Here is a 21,610-nt window from a genome sequence, read left to right as displayed (position 1 = left end):
TCGGTTTGTACAGTGACTTATCTTTTAAACGTTTGGGTATGTATGGTATAGTCACGATCCAAGAAAGTCACCATTTCTGGGTTGGACAAATACAAAATATTAGTGTCATGAAAATATTCTAGCATTTCGCGATTTTTTTATACTTAAATCTAATTTAAAAACATTATATAGCGAGAAGGTGTAACATCAAATACTCATTAAAGTGAACAAATTTATAATTTCAAATAATTTAATATTACTATTTTTAATTTGATTGCAGTTAAAAAATAAAACTAATGTATTAGAAAAAAATACTAACTTCAGTTAAATTGTTGAACTGGTTAGATTATTGTGCTCAATTTAATTGTAAAATAATAGAATAATTTTGTTAAATATAACATTATACTAATTTTTCCTTTTATACAGTTAAAAATCTCAACTGCTAGATTTACTGTTATTTATAAAATAGTTTAGCTACGATCGTAACTATTTTTAATTCAATTGAGATTATTCATCAAATAAAAAATAATCTATTCACCACTTCGATGCGATTTTATTATAAATGACATAAAAATAATTGTTATGTTTTTCTCTTACTTTTGTTTTAGTTTATGCAGACATTTGATAGGAATAGATAAAATAACACCAACCTGTATCTTTGGATCACTTAAAATAACAATAATAAAATATTACATAATGATCTATTTTAAATTAAGATTTTTAGTAATAATTTATACAAAATAATTATTTTTTCTTGTACGGATAGATTATTGAAAAATTCTCATCTTTCTAACATCGAGTTTTGGTCAATACATAGTTATACAAAAGGAAAATAGATGAGCCGAGAAAAATAGGATATGGAAACTACAAACTGGTTTTGATGTATAACAATATGTGATTATATTATTATGCTTGTGCATGCTTTTGAATAGTAGAATTATACCAAGTTGACCCTGATCAAAAAAATAGTTTTGAATGCATCACTCATTGAGTATAAACATTTAAAATTTGCTATACTATCACTTAACTCATTGTCAGGTACCGTTTTATATACACAAGTATCCTACATTTGGATTGAATATACTCACCATATTACTTAATTTTAAAATAAACCACGTGTTGGACGAAAGAAACAATCTTAGATTCGATTGACATATGAATAGTATTGATCGGTAATTTGATTGCGAATAGAAATCGTGATCATTAGGAAACTTTTATATCATTTTTTGAACCATTCTCTAGTGACTGTGTAATTGGACTACTCTCTTTTTTCACTTCTTTAACACGATTTTGCAGATAAAGACTTAAGAAAATAAATAATTAGTCTTTGAGCAATTTCATGTTTATAGTTTCATAAATTATAATACAGTTGACGGCTACTTTAAAATAAATACTATTTTATATTCTAACTCTATACAATTAAAATTATAGAACTAATTATAGTTTTGGACAATATAGATACAAACTCATGCCTGTAACAATCACTCCGAAGAAAAACTATGTAAAGATTTCTAAACGTTAGCATAAAACTGAAGACATGGATATATCTTTAAATATTCTAAATAAAAAATATTAATATTTTAATATTCGTATCTAATATAGCTGAAATTGAGGAAAGCTGAAAAATGTATTTAATAGAAGCTTTTATTAATTTTGTTAATTAATCTTTGAACAAAAATAAAATTTTAAAGTATATTTTTGATATAAATCATTTAACCATAAATCCTATTTGTGAATCCAATGTAAGTTGGACATTTATCTCATAATATAAAAAATAAGACGTGTTCATATTAGAAATTTTGGATGCCAGTAAATAATTTGCATCCGCAAATCACGTTTTATACACTTTGAATATTCAAATGCGTATGTACTGTACGTGTTAACGTCCTATAGGATAAGTTTTGAAGAAATATGAATTAACGACTTGGGTTATATATCGACACTTATTCCCTCGTTCGATAACAGCTAGTACAAAACAATAATAAAAAGAAAATACCAATAAAGAAACCTTTTGTTTTACATAAATTGCACACTATCCCAAGTAGGGTTAACGTAAGAAACAAATTACAGGCAGATGGTTACGGTGATAATACATTTATTATGATATTTACAATGCAAAACAACGAACACGCATATATAAGTGACGCCAATACTGTTTGTTTTCTTATCTCAGATTTTCCGTCTAAATCGCACATTCTGAACCGATTTATTCAAAGTTTATCGAAGGCAGAAAGAGTACTATAAAATACTATACTTAGGGCATTAGTCTTATCCTACTATTAAAATTTGGAAAACATTATAATAATTAAAATTAAAAATCTATATGCATAGTTATAATATTTATAAAATATAGAAAAAAATCGTTTGATAAATATACAAAACATATTACTATGGTCAGTTTTAATAAGGGGGTGTCATACCAGTCCCAAATGTCCATCGAAGTCATTAGTAGTCGTTATTTTTTCTATAAATTGTGAATTTTATACTCATTACGGTACTTAAGTCAGAAAAATTATTGTCAATATATGTCGGCAAAATTTGCTTCGCATGACCATAAAAATAATCTCTAGAATCGCTCCTGATAATTACATCTAAGTATAATAGTAATAGTTATTTTAACTAGATGTATTTATCGAACAGAGTTATTAATAACAAAAATAAGTACATGTTAAATAACATAACGTTATTAAAATGACGACTCAACTATAATCAACATAACGTACGATCACTTATGTGTTTACATTTTGATAGGCCTCTTCTGGTGCCTCATCTTCAGACCGTCTTGTATAAGACGAACGATTGATGTTGTCTCTGCTATAAGAACAAACCGTGAATAATGACCCAATTTAAACAAATCAGCGTGATATTCAATAATAGCGATATAATAACCTGCCAAGAAATGATATTATTATTATTATTTTTGACGGATATTTTTATGGTTGTGTAAAGAAAACTAAAAAAATCCATTCAATAGTATTAAAGATGGTAAAAAAATGTTTAATATAATTTAATATAGATTGACGTTTTGCAATTAATGTTTTTTAGAAACCTTAGGACAATAGACTATTTTTGAAAACCGATGACCAAGTCTAGGTCACGAAGAAAAAATATCGCCTTATTTAAAAATCGAATAATAAACAGCATAGATGTGATCTTTGTAAAAAAATAAATAAAGTGATTTAAAAGAAGAATATAGTTCATATTAAATGATTAAATTTCTTTTCTAATTGTTAATTAAAACAAAATAATTTTTTTCCTTATTTTCCATTACGTTTTTATTATAAAATTTATGTAAACGTATAGTGTTTAAAGTAAAGTATCGTTAGGTATAATTTGTAATTGGTTGATTGTATATTTTCAGAATGAGGATATTAAAAGTAAATATGCCTTACGATAAGGCTTTTAAGTTAATTAAAAATGAGTGTGACTGATATACACGTGCTACATTAAGTGCCGATGACAATTAATTATCTTTTTGCTTATAGTAATTTATAATAGTTCTATTTTTTAAGTCATATTGTAAAAATATAATTGTTTGAATATTTATCTTGGTAACTTCTGAATCGGAAATTTAATTTAATTTAATTTAATTAAATATTTTTCAACATTATAAACGTGATAGTTTAAACTAATACTAATAATACAAATAAAGGTAGTAGTTTATATCTTTTGAATGCCTTCGGCAAATCAAAGGCCCATATATTCAAACACAAGCTGTTACGGCAGTCCTGATAAACACACTCATAATATATCTATACACCTCACTTAGCCTACGACAGGAAGTAATCAATGAACTTGACTTCAGACAAATTGTGTGTTACCACTTGAGTATTGATAAGTTGCATCGGCTACCGAGACTCTAGACAGTGACCATTCTGGGACCGTAAATCATTGACTATCAACTTTTTCCATCAATTAGTAATTTGTTTTACAATAAATCACGCATCGATCATTCACAGACAAAATATGTTCTTTTATTTTTTCTTTTCGTTATTAGCTGAGTGTGATTAACTGAAATCTTTTTATAGCAATCGAGCAGAATAATTGTTCTTAAAAAGGTTTCTATAACCGTCGTAGACTTTAATATTAATCGAATGTGTTAAACAACGGATTATTCTGTAGTCAATAGATAATGGATAATAGCATTGTTTGTTGTATAATACATGACGCACATTTTTGATGCAACTATATACTATTACCTACCACATTTACAGCTCATTAAGCAATATATATCTTGTTTTCAATTAAAGGAAACGCGCCAGAGAATATAGTAATAATTAACAAGTAACAATTGAGAAGTTATTATTGCGAATATAAATAATTCATCAACACATCGTCCCGTATCCTTTTTCGTAAAATAGTAATTTTACCTCAGTTGTGCATAAATCAAAATGTATACAAATGAGTTTGCCTGATACAATTAGATTAATTAATAGGCGCCAAACATATCGAGATGAGTTGCTTGGTTATTAAATTTTGGAAGCAAATCACCAAAAATCTGTAAAACATTAAGATGTCATGCTTAAACAATCATCTTTTCTGTATTTAAAGATATAAATTATCTTTAATCAAATACACCTATTTCTATTTGAATTCCAAGATTAATTCGATTAATCTATTGGATTAATGATACATGTCTGTTGAGTAGTCCAAATGAATAGCTAATAACTTTTGTATAAAAAATAATATAGATTTAAACTATGACTCGAAATATTATTAGTACATGACGTTCACAACTCGTGAGATTTCAAATAAAGTCGATGAGTAATACGGCCAATTTAAGCTGTAAGGAGTTAAATGTAAACGGCGTTCAATTAGAAATACTTACAAACAACGCTTGGTTAAGCTTCTCAAATACGTAGGTTTATAATGCGTGTAACGAGTGACTAACTGCAAAATATTTGTAATTTGAGCCATTCACAACAGGCAATGAACGTCATTGATGATCTTCGCAAGTGTCTCGAGAAAAGGAATAATATCTTATTTCGAGTTATTACGACGAGAAATAAAAATATGTTACAATTTCTAATATTTCAATCTTTCATTTATAAGAGGTTTGTTTTGTGCACCAATTAAATTGTGATCAAGTAGATTAGAAAAAATGTTCTAAATAAACACTTTTGTGATATAATAAAAACATTAATAACTACTAATTTCAGATAAATTGTTTTAGTTTACTCAAGTTCAAACTGTTCATTTCAAAATAATACATGACAAAAAATAATTAAAATATTTTTGTCTATAATATGTCTATAAAATTTCAGTTTTTTTCATAACTATGCTTTTTTTAGTTGTATAAAAAAAATTATTCATATTTTTTTTTCATACAAAATTTTCTATAATATACTGGTAGCAATTTCATTCTTATGAGATTACATAAAAAGTAGTTATGATTGGATGTTCAACTTTTTTCTGTTAAACGCCAATAAAATTCAAATTTGAAGATCTATAAAAACGGTTAAGCTTAACTTTTATTAATTTTACACAATTATATTTAAGCGACGTTAAATTATATATTAGTATATTTATTAATTCAAATATTGTTTAATTACCAATGAATAATTATTTAAAAAACTAGTTGTGATACGAAAAATTGATGTCAAATTAGAAATAAGCATCAAAATGACATATGCAATTTATCTAAATATTGTAGATAGAAAAAAGGCTGCGATCCGGTGTAATTTAACTTGTTGATGGAAATAGATTTAAATTATTTTTTACGGGAAAGGTTAATAAAAAAATAATCTCAAGTATTTCATGTATAATATTTATTATTTATCCATGAAAAAAATCGTTCAAAAATAATAAATTTGCTATCTTATTTGTTCTAAACATCAATAACCAGCACATGTTTAGTACATGTGCAATTTTTAAGATATTTAGTATGATAAACTGATAAAACGAGAGTTTAAAAAAAATGTCGGTACCCTATAAAGAACAAATGAAATAGCAAAAGAACTTGACCTACTGTGAAACTGTAGTGACATCTTGCACGCGCACTACTTTGGTATAATGACATTTCCGCCAAACATCCGTTTGGAAAATAACAATAATAATAATGTGATGATGATAATTCCGGCATTGCACAATTTCATGCACGCTGCTCCCGTCGTCAAACTTATATAAGTCAAAAGATTTCTCTCTTTTCTTCAAATCCTACTAGTACAATAAGTCTTCCACTCCACAAGGAAGGCCATTCATATTATATAGTACACGTATGATATGTCCGTGTGAGTAATATATAATATACAAATTATAATAGCGTGCTGAGTATGCGTAAAGCATAATGAACTTTCCATAGCTTTGTCGTTGCGCATTGTTACATTAATGTCACAGTTGTTTTTTTTGTTGTTGCTTCCATGTGGTTCGACCGCAGTTGGCACATCAGATTCACTTTCTTTTTGAAAAACAATATATTACAATAATAGTAATAATTGTTTGGTTGTTACCTAAGTTCCGAAAACCACGACTACATAATGGGCCTTTGGTGTTTTCGTCATAAGAATTTATCGAACATAGCATAGAAAACGTCAATTTAAAATTAGATTAATTATATGGTTTACGCTGACACCAAATTCTGAGGAAATTAACCATATTATAATTGAATTGTCAAAATAACTTCCCATTTGTGGGCATCAGCATTTGGCAAATAGAAAAGTAAAACTTTCACAAAACCAAAATTACGATTCGTTTGACAATGATAATAGTACTTGATAAGAAAAACAACATAGGTAGCAAATAAATCATAACATATACTATAATAGTTAATAAGTACTCTAGAGCAATTGCTGCGTGACCTAAAAAAGAACTTAAACTATTTAGTAAATCACATTATAATATTTTCTTTTTAATGTTATGAAATTGTTAATTCGTAAAATCAAGTCGGTTTTCCAATATTTTTTAACTCAATACGAGATAATAAAGTGTAATATTTCATTTATTTTGCTAGTATTGACTGTTAATAAAAGTAAAAAAAATGTGTGAACTTTTATATTGCAGTTGATGTATTGCTAGAAATTAGTTATTAACAAGACATTCCACGGATACGTAATAAAATTGAGTACATTCGGTTATTATTATTATAAGCATATATTTGAGTATAAAAATGCATTAGGTTAAATGTTTAATAAATAATTTTTTATAGTCACATTACGGTATGTTCCACATATTTCCGCAGGCAATTTTAAGATCAAAGCATTTAAAACTTGAAAGTAATACAAAGTAAGTTATTAGTCTATCAAAGTAAAAGCAAAGATTTCGTTACTTTCGTTTTTTATACCATTATTTAGGACATAGACTTAGAACAAGTGTTTAGGATCATTCGAACACTAATACGATATGGCCCTTACCGTAAAAATATCTGTCAAAAGTTTACCAGCCGTTTTTTAAACAGTACACAAGTCACAATTTATTATCTTCTCTTTTTATTCAGATCAAAATAATTTTTGTAAAATAACAAAGTTTCTTCCGCGCCTCGGCATTTTTTCGTCAATTGTGGAAAACTATTTGAAAATTCATAAATACAAGGTAGTGTAGTATTGAAAAAAGCTTAACCTAACACGAAATATAATAATAAACAACTATTTATTTGTTGGTCCGGATCAGTTATTCTAGAAAAGATACATACGTTTTGACATGCTCCACGATCATTAGATACAGTGGCCGTAGAATCAAAGTGACGTCCCCTTTGATTCCTTAACCTAAAAAACTTTGCAATCTTACAGATAATGCGATTATGCGTAGAGTTTTAGTCAGTTACCATAGGTTATGTTACACTATTGTATTCCAGAGACAATGAATAAAGATGAAATAAATCAGAACACGGCGATCAAGATACACAAGATTACTATAATAACAAACCTTTATCGTCGTGATGTTATGGTCTCAGCTAACTCCGAAACACTATAATTCGATTATAGGCAAAATCTAACGTTTCAAATAACACATATTACGATAATAATAACTTTTATAGATCATTGTTGTTGATGCGGCTACATCTCAATATATTAACGACACGCATTGCTAAGTAGGATATATTTTTTCTTTTTAGTTACCATTAAAGTAACAGTGCTGTTTGCTACTTAAAAGCGTCTTAATGGACTTTCAATATTTATAATAGCCAACATTTTTATGTGTTTAATAGATGCAAATCCACGCATAAAGTGTAAAACAATAAATCGCAATTGTATATAAAGTTAAACCGCTAAATTATAATCATTTCATGACAGTGAAAAACATGAAGCTGCATATTTAAAGTATTACAAAGAAAAGCTCATTATAGACGATAGAAAAGAATGTATATTAAATATGCACATTATTGATAATTCAAATTTCATTTTTGACCCTAATGTTGTCTTATAGTTTTGTGTACTTAAAAATATAAACGAGCTGTACCGTGTTGGAAAACAACATAAATCGCAATATAATATTTTTGTATATTTATAACTATCTTGGTAAATTGTAACTCGGTGTAGAAACTTAATATAATGATGAAAACTATTACCGTAGAAGTCTAACAATTATAATGAAATTATATTGTGCACACTCTGAAGCCTTAGTAGAAACTCTTAAACAAGTATTGTACTCCATATTTTAACGTAACGGAACCAGAATAGGTTTAATAAGTGTGTGGTTTAATAGAATTTTAACATTTGAATATAAAACAGATTTACCATTATTGCCAACCATAATTTGTTTGTTAAGACCATGACTATTTTAATGATGACACTATCCTTAAAATACTATTAGCAAGTGTAAAAGGTATAATTATACATAAATATAACACCAGTGTAAACTCAGCATTTGTAAAATTTTCAAAAGTTTGCGAAATTATTTATGTGACAATTACAGTAGAATCCATACAGTAAACTATAGAAAAATTCATATTCGTGTATGTATTTAATCTTAGTGTAACAACTAAGCACGCGCAGTTTTAGATAAAACCTAACTGATGAGTTAATAGAATTTATTGTTTTTTGTCATTTTGTCATTTTGAATTCCGTCATCTTTTATAGACATACAAGAACTAGACAACTAAAAAAATTGTCTTAATATGTAATTACCATTGAGGAATATTATATTATATTTTTTTTGTACAGTTTTAGGGAATAATTTCAATAATTGGTTTTGCGGAAATAATGTTCGTTAAAAACTACACCTATAGTTTATAGCTGACATTATTTTATAATTTAATTAGCTAAATCATAAGCTTTCATTACACATATTTTGTAGTATTACTAGAGTTATATGTATTACTTATTATTTCTCCAAATACAATAAAATATATTTTTTACATTAATTACCAACAGAAAAACGTGTTTTAATTTTCAAATTAGGTACATAAATTTTTTTTATTACAGTTACTATAAATAATTTTTTATACACGCCTATACTATAAAAACGTATAATATAGTAATAATATAATTTTATTCCTTTTAGAGTGATGTATTTAGTAGAAGTTACTGTGGAAAAACTAAATCCGCCCCTTAAGCTATAAAAAAAATACGTTTGTAAAATAAAACGTTTTTAAATCTAATATTATTTGATTTTAATGTATTGACATAAATGATCGACACTTATCAAGGGAAAACGTCTCCGCCTTTCCACATTTTTTAACATGCAAAAACATTTATTTTACACGTTACGAATACGCATAATATTATAATGTATATGCGCTTAAATGTATTAGAATATTTTGGGCAAGATATCCACGACCATCGTAACCAATAATTTGCCAAACGTGTACAAAATATAACACAATATAATTTTGTCCGCGGGGTTAACGGTGACCGGTCGTTCGAATTCGGAATTCAGCAAAACACTCCCTACGGCCCGACTGTGCGTTATTCGCGATTATCTTTCTTTCTGTAATTAAATTAATTCCTGTTGAGATTTCTATCACTTTTTTTTTGTTTTTAGAAGCTATTCGATACCCAGCGGATATTCTACAACGCACGATGACCACTTTTATAATCCTTTGGCGGTCCCCAAAGACATACTGGCGTAATTCCGGAACCCGTCCAATCACGACTTTATTCCAAATCAACATACTTCGATAGCACCGTAATATATTTGATGATGATTGATACCAAAAACAACAGTGATAACTACACCGATGATAATATTAATTACTATGTCACGCATTTGCTTCTTAGATCGTGCTTCGCCTAGCCAATGAAATATATTATGCGGCAACAGTACAGCGCCTAAAAAACCGGCAGCCCAAAGTCATTATTATACTCTCCCTATCTATTTCCGTGTCATTTCATTTTTGTTATAGCAGACTGCATTACTGATCCAAATTTCAACTGCCTATTATAGTTTTTAGTATTTCTATTATTGTAATCGTTTATAAACGTAATAGTGTAACGCGATGAGCATGGGGCATGTACTTTTACTTTATTGTTATTATGCATTCGCTGCTTAACGTACATAGCCGCGTGCCAATACCCATTGAACCACGACAAAATCGTAATTGTTTATGTTATTTCAAACATTATTATGTAATAATATTGAACGTTAAACTTATCATGTTTTGTGGTCGGATGTTAACTTTTACAATTCGAAATTTTGTTCGTTGAAGTATTAAAAATATCACAAACTGTTTTGTTCCACAGCATTCAGTTGGACTGTATATACTCATCAGAAAATTGATAAATAATTTCTTTGTTCGTATTACCAGGGTATTTAGGCTTCTGTAATGCAGTATATTTTAAAAATATACACAAGTTTAAAAGATTAAATCTATGTACCACCTTTAAGTTTTTAAAACACAATCAAAACATTACTGGCTAAAAAACTTTCAAATACTTTTTTTATCAGATTATTAAAAAATAACACTTTGTTTGAGTATACCTAAGTAAGTGAACACTAAAGTTGTGCAGGTCTCATGGTAGATAAGCGTGTTTTTCTTTTACGTATAAAAAAAAATGTTGTCATCATTTTTCACTAAAAAGTTTTACTACTTTAATATTTTGTTTACCCGAGTTCACAATACGTAAGACCTAAATGATAACGAATATCATTTTTAAAGAGTATGCGTATCTACAAATTACATTGTTCAAACATTAATTCATTATCTGGAAGACAATTACTATTGTCTACGTATGTAACGTTATTAACCAACTTTTACTGAAATACTAGTCAAAATCTTGCAACTTACACACCGTATAATTGAGCCTAATCTTTCTTATTTTATATACACTTATTGCGACATAATAATGTCATAAAAACTATTAATTACTTTAACGAGTTCCGACTTCTAGGTAAAAGTAGGTTAATAACCCCAAATGATGAAGACTTAATTTCATTAATTTATTAAACCTGCGTTAATGCATACACATTCGTATAATTATTAAAGTGTTTCATAAAAATAACACATATGATAGCTTACAACTCTAACGAAATTACTGCTATTCTAGCAATTGAACTTTAAAAATGAGTTATAGGATTATTGTTTCTGTATCACATTATAAAAGCTTAACATTTCGGGTATTCGTTAATTCAATGACGATTTGAGTCATACATACTGAAACACTATTGAAACTATTTGTTTCAACTCTTTTGTGCCCAAATAAAGGAAAAAATCCCATGTTACTTTTATGATAGATTCGTCGTACTAACATTTAGACTACGTCACCATTGTTAATTAAAAAAAAAATCTTTATGGGTACACACTACTCTTTTTAAACGGATCGTGCACATATATGAATGTCGAAGATAATGCACGCACACACGGTCTGAACGTACACAGTGTTATGTAGGACGTTAATTTCCCCGTGTTCTCACTTTTTATTTTTATTAGCAGTCGGAAAAACAAAGAGAGTTAATCGTCGTCAGAGTTATTAGAGCCAAACACGTTATTATCGTTCGCGTCGACGTGCGTTGTACAGAAGAACTATAATGTGTTGACTTGGGTGAAAGGTCCGCCACTATCACTATATATGTGCCATACGGCTGCAGCACATCACTCGAAAATCCCACAAAAACGATAGTCGAAACTGGTATCGAGGAAAATCTAGTTAGACGGAAAAATGTTCAACGTATTAGGTTTACCTTTTACGATAAATTATTTGAACTCAAACGAATCACAACAAATGTAATTTATACCCAAGATAAACATCTTTGAAAAATGTCATCGGCTTCAAATAGCCCCATCAATACATCCAAATACGAACACATTCTTTGATTAGACTAATGGATTTTTAACGCAAGATTGATTTGCATTATTAGTGTGCATCATGTACTACCGAAACACTATTTTTATGAGCCGGCTTTTTCTCCTTCATATGTTTACTGGTCGCATTGTGTACATTCAAATTGATGTTGCCAGTTAAACACAAACCACCAATTGAATATAGCATTTGCCATTAACTAGTACATACAGACTACTTGCGATTTTTAAATGATTTCCTTAACAATTCCAGGCTGTGAAATGCATTGAAATAATACATATTACTATAATTTAATAAGAGTATGTAGATAAAAAAATTATCCAAATGATATGTAATTTTAGTAGATTTATAATTGACTAAATATTTGAATATAATATAAAAGATGATAAATAATTTATACCATATATCATACATAGTATATATAAAATTAAAAATGTTTTTATTTGTTTAACTAATCCTAAATTAAGTATAAATTATAAATAATTTTGACCGAGCTGAATTTATATAGGTTTTATAGGGGTTCCAGTAAAAACATTTTTTTTTAATTTAGCCGTTAAATATAATATACGATACTCAAATACAACACATATAGTACATGTAAGCATCGGATAGTCAAGCAAATCCTCTTTAAGTCCACAAATAGTCTAATTTTTTTCTTTTTAAACCCCATGGGAAATTCGATTTACAAAGCCTTAGGATTGCGCTCTTGTACAGTGTTTCATTCAATCTCTTTTTGACAAGTATCCGTATACTATATAATGTTAGTACACAAATGTTCACAAACACTCATTGCGCTATAACTCGTTCAAACATCTAATGTGTACATAGGTCTAGAATCATTCAGTCACAGTAGTCTAGCGAATGCATTGCTTTAGTGGTAACACGTTGATGAATGTTTTAGGACAAAAAGTATGGTTGCTAAAATATACGTATAACCGTCAACCGTAATGAATACGATATTGGTTAATAGTGGTATGGCATCAGCGCATATCTTTACTAGAATTTATAAGGACTAAAATACAATTAAAATCATATCATAAAATAAATAAATAAATGTATCTATGTTAATCATGGATACATTTATTTTTTGTTAAAATAAGTCACTATTACATTTAAAAATGTAATTATTAATTATTATAAGTACAGTAAAACTTGATGGCTTATATCAATTAAAATGATCGAAAACTACAAATTTTTTGCAATAACTAAAATTTTGATTTCCAAAAAAATAATATTATTTTAATATAAAAGCCATATCAAGAAAACTTCAATAAAATGTCATCATTATCTCTATAAACTCTAACCCAACTATTTGGTCGGTTGTACATTACAATCCAACTGGATTTTAACATAATGGCTGAAGAAACGAATAAGGAGGTGTGATGTGTATTGATTAAGCTCCTGTATGGTCACCCGTCTGGCAACGAACGCAGCTGAACATCAGCGCTAAGGTTACTAACTGAATGATCCACTGCGCTATAATACGTCTCACTATAATTTACTTATAATAATAACTTTTTTAGTTTCGATGCGAAGCTGAGAAGGTATTAAATTTACTATGATGTGTTTTTTAAAAATTTTTTTTTTTTGTCTGTTACCACTTTTTCTCAGCTCTCACAGAACCGATTTCTTTTAACGATACGTCAAAAGATCACAAATCGTATCTAGTCGAAGACATTACACTCAAAAATTGAAAAAATTTCCCTTGTTCTCCGTAAATGGGGGAAATCTCCAAAAAAATTATAAATTTAAAAATCACCAATTTTTCAATGTTTTTACTTAAAACTGCCATAACTTTATCAAAAATGACAAAACTAATTGAATTTTTTTTTATATATGCATGATATTTTTACCTATCATTTGGTTTATTTTTTTTCTATACATCTGACCCTTTGTCTGTCCACAAGGGGAATTAAAATGACAAATTTTTTAACTTAACGTTTGAAAGTGTTCCGGGAACTCAGACACTTTTATATATATCTTATATTAAAGCTTATGTGATATACTTTATTTTGTCTTCACAGTGAAAATAACTACCGTATGCTATTTTTGTGTTAAAATTTTCGATTTTATATTTTACAATTTTAACTTTATATTTATATAACTTTTTGAAAAATGTATGGATCAATACAATTTTTTTATAATAAATACTATTTATATACCACTTTCATTCAACATACTTTTTTTTAAGTAAAACCATTTCTCTTTATATATTATAAATATATATTTATTCATATATTACACTTATAAATCATAAAACTTGTGATCAATATATAAACAAGGAAATAGAAGTTCATTTTGCTTTTAGAATAATCCACCAATTTTTTAAAATTAAACATTATCTACATATTTGCATCGAAACGTTTTTTATGAAAGTGATCAGATATCATTATACTTGACCCAACTGTGGCGCAATCCCACTATGCTGGGTTTTTTTTTTTTTTTAATTGAATTATTTAAAATTTTTGAGATTTTCATCTTTTCTAGTGTAATGAAAGAATGATTTTTTATAAAATCTTGATATATTAACATGTTTAGTAGGTATTTTATTACTAAATACCTATCTGTTAATTAGATTAAATTGATTAAAAAGTGCTAAATTTTTGTGGATTATTATTTTAATAATTTCATTAAGCTATTACGCTAAATAAATATTTATTGAAATAATATTCTGAATGGATCTTTATGATCCATACAGATTTTCCACCTTTATGATCAAAAATACACATTTTATGTAATGTAATATATCAATTGATTGAACCATACAAATTAAATAATTAATGCTCAGATTTCTGATTTAACTGTATACTGAATTTATATATTTTTAAGAAGTGATAAATGGTAATTTAAATACTATTAAAACCATATTAAAAATAATTTCATATTATGAGAAAAATTTATTTTCTATGTCATATAACCATATATAGTTAGCAAATTTTACAATTCACGAGTATTCGCTTAAACATCATTTCATATAAGGTATCAAAAATAACTGCAGTTGTATTCGAAAATTGTTAATGAAATTTGAATTATTTATTAGACATCTCACATATTTACGAATTTTTAAACTGATTGATAAATTAATATACAAAATAATTTTATGATAAATTATCACTTAAACATTGAATATCGTATAATAATTTAATTCGAGTATACAATTAAACTTGTACATATACAATTATAGTACATACGTATAATTTTAACATTTTTAATATATGCAATTTTAAATAGGTTTACTAAGAGGCGTGGATAATTTGCAAAATTATGATGATAAGATATACAACTAGATAAATACAACTAGTAAATAATTCATGAGTGTAGTAAATCGTGTAAAATTATAATTATTTTATAATTTAGTTAAATTATGTATCCCTAACCTGTAATTAAAAAAACTTAACGATACAAAAAGTTTTGCCGATATATCACCAATACTTAATTGGAATTGTTTGACAAAATTTGCTTTATTTTTTTATGCATCTCTGATATCGAAATGTTTAAATTACCAAATTGAATAAATTTACTTTACCATTAACGTTACTACATGAAATAAATTCCATTCAAACTAAAAAAATCTGAAGAAACGCCAATATCCAGTTCTGCTTTGGGCCAGTCGTTACAATAATATGACCAGTTTGTTAGGAGTGGCAGTTTCTTTATATGCAATGAAGATATTCAAGAGCAAATAATGTCGGTGATAGCCGATTCTAAATGAATTAAGATTAGACAGGTCGGCGACCACAGACCAGCCCGGAGGTTGGTCGTGCGAAAGCAAAATCATAAAAGAAATTCAATTTGAAGTACGAAAAAACTATAACCTATTTCATTACTAGGAATAATCAAACATTTGTATTAGTTCGTTTGTCGCGATTATATATAATTACTCAAAAATATGTTTATTGTAGGCAATTAGCTAGAGACGTGATGTTTGAGTACTTCAATTGTCGAAGTCGTTGACGACACGGTCCTAATAAATCAAATATTAGGCATTTATTTAGCAAGATGCGTTTCACTTTTTAGAAAAATTACAAAAACCTTCTCAGCGTCGCATCGAAGCTAAAAAAAAAAAAAAATGAAATACAACATAGACCCAGATTTTCGACATTCATAATTGTATCACCGTAATCGAAAACCATGTGGGTGTTGTCCAAGTTTTCAAGTTTTTTTTCTATCTAAATGCCAACCTGTAAAATATCTTATGAGGAAGTTCGCCTCGGGGGGCAGTTCTACTGATTTTAACTGTCAGGAGATGCGTTTAGAAATCGTATTCGCAATTTACACATTAAAGCTGTTACTTGGTTTTGAGCATGTAAACGGGTTTGAAAGCTTAAACGCATTTTTATTAATCACATCGTAATAATTAATCACTGTTGAATTTATACGAATGTATGTGAAAAGCTACCCAAGTAGACATACATGGTATTTTGTATTTTCCATGAAATAATATTTTGACGATGGAACGCCGCAATTCATTACAAACACTTAATGCGCACAGTATTTATAGTGACCTTAATCACAAAACTTATCTAAGCACCTGTCGTGGACATGCAATTCTACTTGCGTGTTTAACTTCACGCTAAGTCATAAATGTTACGCTATTATTAATAAGTAGCGTATCAAATTATATCAAATTATTTGGTTCGATCGCCCTGCAGCCCTGACATGTGAAATTGTTTCACTCATCCATCACTGAATGAATAAACATTGCCTATGACTTACAGATTAATATTAAGACTGTGATCATTTTAATTCGGATTACATTGAAACAATCTTTGTATTTATCAAATGACAATACTAATCGTACGTTGATTACAAGCTAATATATAGAGGCCAAACATTATTGTACTGATGTGCTTATATGGCACATTGGACATCGGTAGGTATAACCCTTTTAGGATTTCCAAGAGGTTCTATTGTCTACCCAAGCAATACCTTATAGGAAGGGCTGACCCAGAATTTCCTGACATGACTTATCCGAAAACGTAAAACATTGTACGCTTCATGTTATTTTTCAAATTTTACTCAAAATAGATAACTGAGTGAAGACCAATGACCTCTATCTTATTGTCAATATGGGTGGTCTAATTTGACTAAAAATAAAAATGTGTTTTCATACAATTCTACATGAAAACAATACTGTACATATTTTTCACACTCTGTAAGAACCATTACTAAATCTCGACACCTTTTCATTTTAATTCCAAATATCATAAACACACTTCCTCAAAATTATCCGTTTTTAATGATTGTGATTAATTTGATCATTATATTAGTAATTAGGTAAATAAAAACTTGAACTTAAAAAAAAAAAAACATCTAATTAATATTTTTTTTAATCAATCGAAACTAAAAAGTATATCAATAAAACCTAAAAATTCTATTGAAATTATTCTTTTAACAGTATTAATTTTTTTCTTTTTTGGTAGTCAGCTTGATTATATCCATATCATTAATTTTTGTTTATGGAAGAGTAACTCGGTCATCTAAAACATTAACTATAGTTTTAGCGCATCGTTATATTCAATTACCACTAGTTATAATTTATAATGAGTTTGTATTTACTCTTTAATTATAATTTATTTATAACAACAATTAGTTAAAAAAAATTTTTTTAATGAATGATTGCAATAACAACAATAAAAATAAAAATATGAAGTTACAGCAAGGCAAACGCATGAAAAATTATGTGTCGTATATAGTTAAACGTGCATAAATATTAACATACGATGATAATAATTAATTCGACGGTTTGATGAATGGGAAATATTCAAGCAAAGTTACAGACATGCCCAAATAGCATTACAGCAGATACGCGATAGTCGATTTTACAATCGTGAGAAATTAAGAACATTTAAATGAATAAGCGGATATCTTTATTTTTATAAATAAAACTAATAATGATACTAATGATTTATAATAATTAAAATAGAGTATTTTTGCCTAATATTTAATAATTAACAGTCATACATGTACTTTACTTAAATAATTAATCATCGACAATAGACTTACATTCGATATAAATAATTTTGTCTTTTTTGATTTTCTATCGATTCATTGACGCCTCATTAGCTGGATATAAAATCTATAGACTGAAAAATGTTTGGTAATTATTGTCCAGCGATATTGACAGATGAAAATAAAATCATTTTTCTTTTGATTTACTTAGAGAGTGGTGTTGTATGTATAAGGTACCTACGTTACCAAGAACAAGAAATGTTATTATCAGAAACGTATCGGACACTATTTAACAATAAAACATCACTTCAAACATGAAGCGACAATGGCGAATAAGAAAATAGTATAGGTCAGTCTTTATGACCGTGACCGTAGTTGGAAGTCACTTAAAAATGTGTCACGTTTTGCGGTGTGCTACGCAGCTTCAAATATATTTATCTTCTGGCCTATCCAGGGAGGGAGGGAATAGTAACGAAAGCAAAAAATTCTTTGACCAATTTTACCAATTACAGAAACGGACAGCGTTTTGGGGCCATCGCAACATACATTGCTTCGGTCGGAAACATTAAAAAAGCGTTCAAACAATGCCACACGACTAGCGAAATCCTGTTGTGAGCCATATTAGAATGATCATAGTATCCCCAGGCAGCGGCCTTTTCAATCACTTATACTACACTGATAAAATATGGCCATTTTTTATTTTTCCTCTCTCTAAATAACAAAAAACCGGTTAATATTTTTTCTTTCTATTCTCTATAGCTTGTGCGATTTTTTTTTTCATTACTTTGTGTATAACTGAGTTATGTCTACCGGCTTTGCTAATTTAACGTATCTGTTATCAATGTGACCCAAACTACTTGCCATTTATTTACACATATTAAAGTCTCCAAAAACATCGTTTAACATTTTCGAATGTTTTATTCATGTGGCGCGCGTTTACCAAGTCGAGCATAATACACTCGATTGTGACTGCACGTGCATATAATGTACTCCTATTCACTTGCATCGCTAGTGGCACAACAGATTGGTTAAAGTCACCGCTTTGCTTCTGCCGCTATCCTTCAGGTTTACCTAAACCGGCAAACTCTAAACGTGACACCGCTACTTCCCAGAACATACAATATCAACAATTATTTGTTTTTCAAAATTTGTTCACAAATTGAATCGACAATTAATAAAATTACTCAAAATCTTCCATCGAGACTACTACGATTTAATTAAAAACAAAAATTCAAGAAGATTTGAAATAATTATATAATTTTATAAACAAACACATATTTCACTAATACTTAAAGAAATGAACGGTTTGAGGTTAATAACCCGAGTAATTTTTTCAGTGACTTAAATAGTCGTGTGTAATTCCGAACAAAAAAAGAAACACAATTATCATAAAATTTATTGTTTACGTAAAGTTTTGTAACCGAATTCACTAAAGTATGTTGAGTACAATGTTTATATTTTTAATAATTTGATATTATTTCTAATTCCAATACTAAATAAACATATTAACTATCATGTGTTAATATTTTTTTACTTTGAATGCTGTTAATTTATTATCTTATGCTAATAAATATTTGACATTTTACTTTATTATATATATGTATAGGATACATGTTGGTTTGAATTAAGTCGATAACTATAAATGTTAACTTACTAATAAAAGTGTATCTTGACTTAGTTAAATACATTAATTACGAAATTGTCTGAATAATTCATTACTTCTAATAATATTTATATATACTAATTAACTATAGCCAATGAACTCACAGATAATTAAAAAAACAAAATAAAAATATTTATGTCAAAAAAATTTAAATATTTTGAAATAATCAGATCAGTGGAAGTAATCCTATTGATTAAGTACAACTTTTATATTAGAATTGAATGCACACAATTAAGTTTGTCTATTCGTGAAATAAGAATTCATAGAAACTTTCATAATTAAATTTAAGTACAGAACAGTTATTTATAGTAAAAATTACACTTTGATGAAGAAAAATTCTTTCATAGAAATGAATATAAATAATATGACTCATATCTAGATACATGGATATCTTTTATACTCCTTTGAAATTAAATAAATACAAATTTACATCAACTATAATTTTTTATTTGTGTTAATTTCGTGAAACAGTAGAACATTTATTAATGCACACTTTTTTTTTTTAATGAAAGTTAATTAAACACTTACCTATTTATCGTTTAAATTTCAATAATTGTACATATATTTGTTGTTCTTTGTGTCCGTTATTAGTGCAATATCCATGAACTGCATAATCCGCGTTGAACTTATCACGGACACTTAAAGTGTTTCGAAGTAGTTAACAATTTTTGAAAATTTATCAGATAAAAGGTATTAACATGTCATAAGCACACTATATGACATAAACTGAATCACTCAATAGTGCGTTCGACTGAGGAAAATTATGTGCACAAAAAATAATTACAAAAATTAAAGAATATGGTATACAAAATCTTAAAATTGGGCATAGTAAAAAAAATTGTATTTGTTTGATTTTCAATGGCAGGTTTAAATATATTTTTCTATGTATATGAATATAGTCAGTGCAGAACGATTCGGGCAAACGGAACGCGGGAGACTGCCGGTGTCTACAGAGTAGAAGACGAGCACGTGGCTTTGACAGACGGATACTTACCATCGCAGCCGTCGAGTATATGGGGGGGAATCACCGCCACAATTGAATACTACAAGAGTGGGTCGTATCTATTATACCTGTAGAAAATTTAAAATAAATTTTGCAATTACTCAATATTATTTCTGTATTTGATTATAATAATTTTGAGAATCTAGGATTCAAATTAAATGGAATTTTCCCATAGTTTACCACAAATTTTGAAAGTATTTCAAAATTTTAAATAAAATAATGGAAAACCTTTTATGTTTATATTGATATAAAGAACAATAAGAGTATTATTGTGATAATAAAACCCTTATAGTTATAATCAATGGCATATCAACATGTCATTGCCATTCATTCATATGAAATTTGAATAAAAACCTTACCCAAGTAGAGCATTTCTTTAATTTAATTATTGAAGTTTAATAATTTCGCAGACATTTATTTTTACCAATAAAGATATGAAATCACTAATTTAAAAAATGAATTTTGCTATTTACTAGTTCCATTTTTAATAATAATCATAAAGATAATTATTTTTAACAAAATAATGTTTATAATCAAATATGATATTTAATTGGTATCAACTTTACCAAATTTAAACTGATAGTATATTAGCATGACACGTTTGTCTATTTTTTACTAAAAATTTCTTAATAGCAACAAAATTTTAATTTAGAATCAAATTTAATTATTAATTGACAATTAATACTATCTGATTACAAAAGTTACAAGACATTAATCATGCAAATTCCTCAACAATCATTAATGATAACACTTCAATGGCGGATCCAGTAGGGGGGTGCAGGGGGCGCGCGCCCCCTCCTCAGCTACTGACTTTTTTTAATATTTTTTTATTAAGTATTT

General features: G+C 27.9%; 1 protein-coding gene across 1 annotated transcript in view; it reads right to left on the bottom strand.

The window, feature by feature from the left end:
• The window catches only part of LOC126906624 (serine proteinase stubble), a 35,991-nt gene extending 15,237 nt beyond the window's left edge, over positions 1 to 20,754 (bottom strand). The window contains exon 1 of the mRNA XM_050687301.1: positions 20,296 to 20,754. The gene's annotated coding sequence lies outside the window, so the exon portion shown is untranslated. The remainder of the gene's footprint in view (positions 1 to 20,295) is intronic.
• Positions 20,755 to 21,610: the final 856 nt, after the last annotated feature.

Source organism: Daktulosphaira vitifoliae, unplaced genomic scaffold, assembly GCF_025091365.1.
Source record: "Daktulosphaira vitifoliae isolate Bord-2020 unplaced genomic scaffold, ASM2509136v1 Scaffold_5, whole genome shotgun sequence".
Classification (NCBI taxonomy): Eukaryota; Metazoa; Arthropoda; class Insecta; order Hemiptera; family Phylloxeridae; genus Daktulosphaira; species Daktulosphaira vitifoliae.
Note: the sequence above shows the minus strand (reverse complement) of the source record. Positions and strands in the feature narration are given on the sequence as shown.